Here is an 8,800-nt window from a genome sequence, read left to right as displayed (position 1 = left end):
GCTTGAGCTGTTCCGTCCCTAAGGCTAGGGATGCATCTACCCCATCCCTGGACTGACCTGGGGCTTGGGCCCCACGGTAGTGGCAGGAAGAATACTGGAGACATGACTGAAGATGTTCACACCACAGTTTTCTGTTCCTGCTAGCAATCCCACTGCCTCGTACCAAGTGCCCCGGCCCCAGGAACCAGGGAGAAAAATGGAGCTCCTGATGTCCACTCTGGTCACACTCTTCCTGCCCCCACCAAGCTCACAGTTCTCCCTCAGTCTCTGGCACCTGCAGAGTGCTACATTCTGCTGCCCCCATGCTGAGCCTTGTCATAGTGTGTACGTGAGGATGGAGTGACGGCGAGGGCGTGGGGCGGACTGCAAATTTGACCCGGAGTTCTCGACAGAAGATCCTGCCCCCGCTGGAAGTGTGCTGAGCAAACCTTCTTGTCCCAAGTGTCCCCCTGCCCCCAACAAGACCATGAGGAGACGATTCAGCGGCAGAGATGATCTGCCCTAACACTGACTGTGTCACACTGGCCACAGAGATGGTGTCACCGCCCTTCTCAGGAACATGGTAGAACCAGCAACCAGAGGGATCTGCTCTGAGGGAGGAGGGGAGGCCTACGCTGGTTCTGCCTTCCTGGTGAGCATCTGAGGCCAGAAGTCCAACCCTCAGAGCCTACTCAGTGTGCCCTTGTCACATGAGGCAACTCAACTCAGCTCAACAGGACTCTGTGTTTGATGAGTGTTCAATGAGTCTTTACTGAGCACCAGACATGTGCCAACCACCGTGCTGCGAGCTGGGGATGAGGAAGAGTGCAGACAGACATAGTCCCTGGTGGAGGCTACTTGAGGGCTCGTGTGGGTTCCATGAATGTACCCGTGGGGGGCAGTGGGAGGAGGCAAGGCCCTTACCTCTGTGGTCTCATTGGAGAGAAGAGATAAGATTCATACACACAAATGAACCAGACAGAGTTTGAATAAATACATTATTGTCTCTGGTAACCACACGTTGAAGTGGACATGGTCAGGTTCAGGCTGTGTATGTCTGTAGGTGCTCTGGGTGGGTCCTGTGGGGCAGCCCCACTGGGGCTGGGTTACTTTCCAAGCTTTGTGGAAGAAAGGATGGAAGAATCTGATATAGGGGGGCGTCTGACTTGAAAAAAATCATCAGTTCTGACATGAGTGCACTGGACTGGCAAGTCTGTATGGACTCGACCGTCTTTCTTGGTTCCTTCTCCCCATTGGCCAGCCCCTCTCTTTCTCCTTCTTCCATTTCACTCAGAGCTGGAAACCTTCCACGGCCAATGGGAGTACGCCAGGTTTGTTTGAATGCTTACTGTTTACAAAGCACAGTGCTGACAACACAGGCCTTACCCTTGACGACTTTCAAACCAACTTGGGTCCACAAACTGCTATAACAGAAGATACTGAAAGCTGCTTGTAATGTGCATGAGTAGGAGTAGGGGACAACAGGAAAGTTGCGTCCCACCCCTGGGTATAGGATTTGGAGTATCGATGCTGTGTTGTGGACATGCACGTGTTCACACTTCCGGTTGTTTGTTTTTAATCTCAAACTTCAGAGAAATTATAAGACTATTACAAGTAATGTCTGTAAGCCTTTTCTAAGATTCACTGATTATTTACATCTTGTGGAATCGTTTAAGAACAAGTTAGAGCCAGTTTTGCTCCTTTACCCTTAAATATTTCAGTGTGTATTTCAAGGACATTGTTGTGTTTTGTTTTCAAATTCAAGTTAGTTAACATACAGTGTAGTATTGGCTTTAGGAGTAGAATCCAGTGATTCCTCACTTACATATAACACCCAGTGCTCATCCCGACAAGTGCCCTCCTTAATGCCCATCCCCCGTTTAGCTCATGTCCCCACCCACCCACCACCCCTCCAGCAACCCTCAGTTTGTCCCCTATATTGAAGAATTTCTTATGGTTTGCCTCCCTCTCTGTTTTTTTCTTATTTTTTCAAGGACGTTATTTGACATAGTTGGTTTCCTTATAGCCGAACCTTCGTCTCATTTCTAAACACCATCAGATCACTCCAGACCCTAAATAAAGTTTATTTAATGGCAGCCAGCAAGCCTGTTTCACTGCTGGGTGCCGTGCTGTTGGTCTGGCAGTTGGGGGCTGCCTAGGTCACAGGGGAGAAGTCTGCTGGCTTCACGTGGCCATGCCTGAGTTGGCCTGCCACCAGACAGCTGATCTGCCTTGGCTGAACTGCTCTCTTTCCCTTCACTTTGTTCTTGAGTTTTCGGTACATTCTCCCACCCACAGACGTGAATGTTGCATGATACTGGCTTTCTAATGTCCAGCATGGCCTGGTGGAAGCGGAGTGAACTTGGTTGGGCACCCTCTCGGGGCCTCGGATGCCAGCCTGGGCTCCTCTGAAAACACAGGAGGCTTCCTTTCCCTTATTCGTGGGAGGAGGCGCTACGGTCTGGCCTGGCTCTGAGGCCTGTGGTCTCGCTCAGGACCGGCAGTGTTAGGCTGAGGGAACATTTTCCAGAGTACCGCTGAGGGACAGAATGTCTCCATGATACGGGCTGGGATGGGCAGGGTTTTGGAAAGGCCCCTGCTTGTTCTGGGAGGTGTTCAGGATGCTGAGGTTTTGGAAATCCATGGTGGCTGTTCATGACTGCTCCCAGCTTTGGGAGGAAGAATGAACGGGTGCCCATTTCTTTGGGTGCAGCAACAAGGCTGAAGCCCAGCACTGCTGACCTGGGACCGGGCCCTCTTCTGGGCCCTCCCCAGGAGGGCACTGGGCTTTGAAGGGGAACACAGCCTAAAGGACTGGACCCTGGAGTCATGAGATGCTGTTCACATCCAGTGAGCCTTGGCTGGAGCTCCACTGGCTCTGGCCTGGACACAAAGCAATGTGATCTCTGGACCTGCACTCAAGCGTGCCTCTGCTGGAGCGGCTTGGAGAAACCCCAGTGAACCCATGAAACAGAACATGCTAGAGGCATTTCACTAGGCAGATCAGTCCCACGCAAGGAGGGGCCAGGGAAAGGAGAGAACAGAGCGGGCCTGCACGGTCAAGAAATGCTCTGGCAAAGAGGCGAAGCCCCCCCTTCCAGCTGCCTCTCCCTTCTGTTGTGCTTTTGCACCCCACCAGCACAGCCAGTCCCAGCTCTCTTCTGTTGCTGGGGGCAGCTCAGTTTACGTCCTGGGGCCTGCTTCCTCCTCCATGAAACAGGAAGCAGGGCACCTGCACCACCATCCCCCCGGGGCAGGGCTGAGAGGTGACCCTGATGCGGGTAAGCTTCGGAGGTGCTTGGAGACTTGGGAAAATCAGCCCCAGCCCAGACTTTGAGAGTCTGATTCTACACAGGGATTGTTTTGAATGAGCTTCCCTGGTGGTCCTTGGAGCAGAAGCCAGGTGACTGCAAGGTCTTCACATGCCCAGTCCCTGACTTAACCCCAGGTTCCACAGACCCAGACCCAGGCCTTTATTCCTTGACTCATTCTGCCTGCTGTCCCGGAAGGCCCGGTACAGGTGGGGGCGCCCTGGCTTCCCACCGGTGGGCTGTCCATGCGCCCCTCCCACCCTGGAGAGGTGCCATGGTCAGGGTGGCCTGAATGCACCCCTTCTCCTTCCTAAGAACGAGCCTCAATGCACCCATTACCATTTCCATGGCGCTCTCCTCCAGGGCCCCATGGAAATCGCGAGGCTTTCTGAGGACTTGTGCAGACTTCAGAAAAGACCCCGGGCCCCCTGCCCACCCCGGGCTCGCTGGCCGGCTCTAATCCGGCTCGGGGCGCTGAGACAGAGCTCCCTCTCTCCTCCCGGCCTGGCCGCTCACTCTCCCACAGAGCTGACGTTTCTCTGCGGCCCAGCTGGCTGCAGTTTTTAGAAATAACAATATCCCCGGGGGGAGGAGCGGCGGGGTGAATGGGCGCCTTTGTCCGGGGCCCTGTGAAGCCCGATTAATTATGCGCTGTGGAGCGCGGGGAGCGCGGAGGCCGGGCCCCCGGCGGCTGAAAGGCCCGGGCTTGGGAGCGCGGCCCCGGCTCCGCGCCGCCGCACAAAGGGCCGAGAATTAGAAAACCGCCAATTACCCCGCATTTTGTATTTGCCCTTGTCTCGCTGACACTGTGGACGGCCCTCCCCGGGCGGCTGCACTTTGAGGGTTTTCAAGCCCTTTCTTGGTTACCAGGGGCGACTGGGCAGAGAGGGCTGGGGGTTTGGAGAGAGCGGGAGACTTGGGGTGGGATAGTGGGCGGCTAGGGGAACTTGAGGGGAAGACGCCCCTGGGGACATGGGTCTCAAGTCTAATGTTCACGCCAAAGGTGGAAGCTGTGAATGCCGATACCTGGGCTCCGCTCGGGAGGACTCCCTGACTCTGTTGGTCTGTGGTGCTCAGGCTGCATTGTCACAGGCCGTCTAGATGATTTTATTTTATTTCATTTTATTTTGTTTTGTGTTATTTTATTATTTATTTTTAAAATTAAAGTATAACAGTGAAAGGCACAGGTATTACATGCGCAGTTTCATGCATTTTGACAAATGTATACATCTGTGTAACCTACATCCCATGAAGATATAGAGCCTGCAATCATTCGAGAAAGTTCCATGGATCCTCTTTCCGGTCTCCCCACACACCCAAAGCAACAACTGCTCTGACTTCTATCATCATTTTTTAAAAAATGTTTATTTATTTTTGAGAGAGAGAGAGAGACAGAGACAGAGTGCAAGCAGGGGAAGGGCAGAGAGAGAGGGAGACACAGAATCTGAAGCAAGCTCCAGGCTCTGAACTGTCAGCACAGAGCCCAACGCAGGGCTTGAACCCACGAACTGCAAGATCATGACCTGAGCCGAAGTCAGCTTAACCGACTGAGCCACCCAGGTGCCCCTTCTATCATCATTTTATGAGACTTTGTGATGTCGAGTCATATGATATGGTATTGACTCTTGTTTCTGACTTCTCTCACTCAGCATAAATGTTTCTGAGGTCCACCCATGTTGTGTGTATCAGTAGTCTGTTTCTTTTCATTTATCTGTTCACCTGTTGATGGACACCTGGACTCCTTCCAATTTGGGGTTGTTATAAATAAGGCTGCTATGATCATTTTGTACAAGTCAAGTGCCTTTTGTGGACATATGTTTTATGTCTTTGGGGTAAATATCTAGGAGTGGAATTGCTGGGTCATAGGGAAGGTGTTTAGCTTTAGTGGATACTAACCAAACTGTTTTCTAAGGTGGGCATACAATTTTGCATCCCCACCAACAAAGTATAAGAGTTCCAGCTGCTCTGTATCCTTGTCAGCACTTGGTATTGCCTTATCTTTTTCATTTTAGCCATTCTAGTGAGCGTGAGGTGGTATCTCATTGTAGTTTTCAAGCCAGGTGAATTTAATTGCTGATCTCCAATGACCATGGTTGGGGAAAACTCCTGTCTAGTGCAATTCTTGGACTTGCCTCCAAGTTCCAGTGGGGTAAATATGATTTCTTCAAGACCCCTTGCTCATTGGGCAGAGACCAGATGATTATGCAAGACTCTCTCCTTGATATGATGCTGTCTCATTGGCTTATGCCTAGTGGGCCTGCCTGTGTGTGCCTGTGTGTGTGTGTGTGTGTGTGTGCGAGAGAGAGAGAGAGAGAAAGAGAGAGAGAGAGAAGTGTGGGTCTTGCTCTGCCCAGGACTATTCAGAATAAATTGGGAAGGGCATTTCTGAAGAGTCTCTGCCTGCTACCCAAGCAGCAGCGTCCATGAGACTCTATAGCCAAGAGATGGGCTCAGTCAGGTAGGCGTGGACACAAACACACACAGGGACAAGGATAGGGGTTGGTGTCTGGCTATCCTTGACACTTATTCCAAGGGTGCAGACCAACTCTGAGAGTCCCTTTGCTTCAGCCACCCACAGACAGCCTTAGATATTTTCTGATCAAGCACAGACGAGGTTCTGGGTTCCGTTTGGGAATGAGGGGGGGTAGGAGTCCTAGGCTTCCAAAGTCCTCCTTTGCCTATAAACATTCTCCTAAGTGTGCTTTTGAAGACCCTCCAGAACCTGACCCGACCTATCCTGGTAGCCTTGTATCTGGCTGCCTCCATTTGACATATTGTACCTGAGCAGTATTGGATGCCTATCCATCCATTGTTGTCCCTCCACCTTATCAATACATACCATGGTGATTGTGTTCTCCAAAGATGGCTGCACCAAATTATATACCCCCTTCCACATGCTCTTCCGGCAATGTGACTGACATTCTTCCTACTGAGCTGTGGGGTCTGTTTTCTCTCATTGAATCTGGGCTGGGGGGTTGTGACTGCCCTGGCCAATAGAGTACGGCAGAAGTGATGATTTGGGATGCCAAGTCATATACCTTCCACCTGGCCCTCTCTCTTTTGGGGGATGCTCACCCTAGGAACCCAGCCACTTTGCTATACGAAGCCCAAACTAGCCCGCCTGGAGAGACCAACAGAAAAACCATGTGGAGAGGAACTGAGGACCCAACCTACATCAGCACCAACCACCAGATCTGTGAGTGAATGAGCCCTCAATGATTCCAAAGTCCAGCCATGGATGCTCCCAGCCGAGGCCCCAGACAACACAGAGCAGACACAAGCCCTTCCTGCTGTGCCCTGTCCAGATCCCTGACACAGAGAATCTGCAAACGTAATAAGTGGTTGTTTGATGTGCAGCCATAATAACTGGAATGCACGCAATACTGGTATTTCTTGTATCCTCTCAGTCTTACTTCATAATCCCCTTGCCCTGCTCCCAATTCTAAATTTACCTCTTCTCTTCCAGGGGCAGCTTGGATGTCGCCTCCTCTGGGAGCCCCTGGCCTCCCTCTGCGCTGAGCTGCAATTTCCTCTTTGGCACCCCAAGTAGCTGCCCGTCTTTGCATTCCCCACGGTGTCTCATGACTTAATGTTTGGTTATTTGCATCCCCCATTAAAGGGCTCCTGGAGAGCTGGAACAGTGTATGTTCCCTCTCTGGACTTCTAAGAGCCTGGCACATAAGTGTTTGTTGAAAGATGGTATGTCCCTAAAACAGAGGGAGTGGGACCTGAATTAAGGAAATCACTGGTCAGCTTCCCACTCCCTGCCCTCATTTCTTCAGGGTCAGGCCTTGAGCAAGAGAGGCAAAATGGACAAGAGATGGTCCTTTCCTTCAAGAGGATTTCACACGAATTGGGGAGGTAGTAACAGAAAGACTAGAATTGACTAGTGTCTGATTAAATGAGATTCACAGTCCCCAGAATGGGGAGAAAACTGCATGGAATGGGGTGGTCAGGGCAGGCTTCCTGGGGGAGGCAAGGACTTGGACATAAAAGCAGAGCTCTGAAACAAGTCCTTTGATAGAATTCCCAGCTTGCTTTCCTCCACCTCCACTTGCTGGGGCTCCATCTGAAATGTGGTGGGTGTGCACACGTGTATGGCTATGGAGGGGCATTGACACATCTCTCTCTTGGGATAGTGTCTAGGGGACGAGCCTGAGCCTAACCACCTCCTGAGTTTCCTCCTCCCTCCTCCACCTCACCGGAGGAAGGGGATAGGTTAAATTGAGTGGGTGTACAGGCAACTAGATGTATACCCGGCAATATGGGTGGAACTTAAAAATGTAGTGCTGGGGCGCCTGCGTGGCTCAGTTGGTTAAGGGTCGGACTTCAGCTCAGGTCATGATCTCACGGTTCATGAGTTCAAGCCCCTCGCTGGGTTATGTGCTGACAGCGTGGAGTCTGCTTGGGATTCTTTCTCTCTCTTCCCCTCCCCAACTTGCACGTGTGCGTGTGCATGCATGTGCACACACTCTCTCTCCGAGTAAGTAAGTAAGTAAATAAATAAACAAACTTAAAAAAAAACCATAGTGCTGACTGAGAGGGCAAGAAACAGAATGAAATCTACAGCAGCATGTCATATATATAAACTAAAAATACACAGTACATGCTGGTGGTGGCTGTGTCACTTTCTGGTAGAGGCATGGAGCTGGTGGCTACGGCCTCTGGGCTGGGATGATCTTGGAGGTGAGGGAGCCGAACTGGATCCACGGCCAGGACCGTGGACTGGCTACTGCAGTTGTAGGGTTTGCAGGCTGTTCTGTTTCTCAAGCCACAGAGCATGTGGAGCCCCAAGTAAAACACATTTTTCAAAATATATCAAGATCTGCCTTCAGTGGTGGCTATCACAGATTCGGGGTTTGAACCCCAAATCACCAAATGGGGAAGCAGCATTAATACTAAGCATTAGCCCTACTGCCAATAAGGGGGAAATGAGATGCTTGTTAACAAATGATGCTGGTGAATCACCCAGACAGGGGAGAATCTCTTTAGATAGCAGCCAAAATCAATAAAGCTAAAGATTTACTAGAAGGCCAAGCTAAAAAATGAAGAAAATGTATGATAAATTTTAAGTTCTCATTCATTTATTTATATGAGTACCAGCCTTTTACTAAAGTGCCTCAAAGCAAAAACAAAAGCAAAACAAAAAAACAAAAACAAAAAAAACCCACCCTAAACTAAAAATACATGTACACAGAACGGCAACGTATGCTTTAGAGGGCTACGTACAAACACATTAATGTGGTTGCCTTTGTGGGTGCGGGGCACAGGGGTAGCGAACAAGGATCAAAGGGATAAAATGGAAGGAGAGGGCCTTTGTGCAGAAGGAGCAGACATGAGAGCGTGCCATTGAGAGAGTGATTGGCTCAACTCGTGCACCTGAGGTCCAGGCAAAGAAAAGTCAAAGCCAGAGTCACTTGTGGAAATCACTCCCAACCTGAGGCCAGCTCTCACATCTGCGTGGGCAGGAGGGAGTAGGAATGTGGGCAAGGACTTAGCCGTAGCTGTAA

General features: G+C 50.8%; 1 pseudogene; it reads left to right on the top strand.

Moving 5' to 3' along the window:
- The first annotated feature begins 7,869 nt into the window (after positions 1-7,869).
- On the top strand, positions 7,870-8,556 carry LOC125917925 (mitochondrial import inner membrane translocase subunit TIM14-like; annotated as a pseudogene).
- Positions 8,557-8,800: the final 244 nt, after the last annotated feature.

This window comes from Panthera uncia, unplaced genomic scaffold (assembly GCF_023721935.1).
Source record: "Panthera uncia isolate 11264 unplaced genomic scaffold, Puncia_PCG_1.0 HiC_scaffold_306, whole genome shotgun sequence".
NCBI classification, from domain to species: Eukaryota; Metazoa; Chordata; class Mammalia; order Carnivora; family Felidae; genus Panthera; species Panthera uncia.
The sequence above is the reverse complement of the archived record's forward strand: the minus strand, read 5'-3'. Positions and strand labels throughout refer to the sequence as shown.